The sequence below is a fragment of the Chrysochloris asiatica genome, unplaced genomic scaffold (assembly GCF_000296735.1).
Source record: "Chrysochloris asiatica unplaced genomic scaffold, ChrAsi1.0 scaffold00038, whole genome shotgun sequence".
NCBI lineage: Eukaryota > Metazoa > Chordata > Mammalia > Afrosoricida > Chrysochloridae > Chrysochloris > Chrysochloris asiatica.
Genome location: NW_006408556.1, coordinates 1228648 through 1230023, shown reverse-complemented (window position 1 = coordinate 1230023; position 1376 = coordinate 1228648).

Genomic DNA, 1376 nt, shown 5'->3' with positions numbered 1-1376 from the left:
AATGTTCCTTGGAAGCTAGTCATACTTTGTGCATATTATTAGGAGGAACCAGTCCCTGGAGAACAATATCATGCTTGGTAAAGTGGAGGGTCAGAAGAAAAAGAGGAAGACCCCCAACTAGATGGGCTGGCAACAGCAATGGGCTCAAGCATGGTAACGATTGTGAGGTTGGCGCAGGACCGGGCACTGTTTTGTTCTGTTGTACATAGGGTCACTATAAGTAGGCACCGATTCAGTGGCACCTAACAGCAACAACTGTTTGTCTGAAAGTTGAACCACGAGGGTGAGTTCCTTTCCAGACTTGAAGAGTGGTTGAGAGTCATAGTCTCAGGTTCCTTGAGTCTCTTTTTGACCAGTAAACACAAACCAGTATCTTCTGACATAAATGTTGCTGTTGATAAAAGTACTGTCTATCTGATTCTTGTTCTTTTATAGATGGATCTGCTTTTGTTCTTGTGTAAAATGAACTGCTTGCTCTCGCTGGAAGTTTTAGAATTTATTGTCTTAGATGTTCTTATAATTTCTTTATAAAGTAGGTATGTGCTTTCTAAAAATCTTCTTGCCACTCTGTGTGCTATTTCAAACAAAATTACATCATCTTTCTTTAAATCTTAGAAACCTATTTTGGTTTTCAGACATCTTGTCCTCCTCTACTGTTTTCCACACTCTCTAGGTTTTTAAATGATGATATGACTTCTATTTCTACTCTTTACATCTCCTAGATTTTCTTTTATATTGTCTATATCATTAATCTTTTATATTGCCAATTGGAAAGTACCTTCCATTAGTTCTCATTTAATATGTTTTTATTTCAACTATATTTCAAATTATTATTAAAACCCAGGTTTTCTCATTGATGCATTGTCTTTTTGTCTTTGTTTCAAGCCACTGTATCCACATTTACCCCTTTTATGTGAAGCAGTCTAGAGTTTCAGGGCATACTTCGAGCCTAATTTGTTAAGGAGTTCCTGGGTGGTGCAACCAGTTCAGCTCAGCAGCTTCAGAAGAATGACATGGCCATCTGCTTTTGTCAACTTTATAGTCAAGAGAACTCTGTGGAACAGTGGTGCTCTGTAACACATGGAACCGCCATACGTGGGATTCAACTCCCTGGCACCTGGTTTATTTTTATTTGATTTTGTAAAAATATATACACAAAAAAATGTTGAAATTAAGTCCAGAATGAAAGATTGAAAGGTTAGAGCGCCCTCTGATGGAATATCTAGCTAGTAACAAGGAAAGGAAATGTGCACTGGTGAGCAGGCTGCTTAAACTGCAGAATCTAGGAAATGACAGACTTGCAGTCAACCAGAAGCAATTGTCCAGTGGGTTTGAGCAGAAACACGATGGGAGTTGCATTGTTGTTTGTTGCAGAC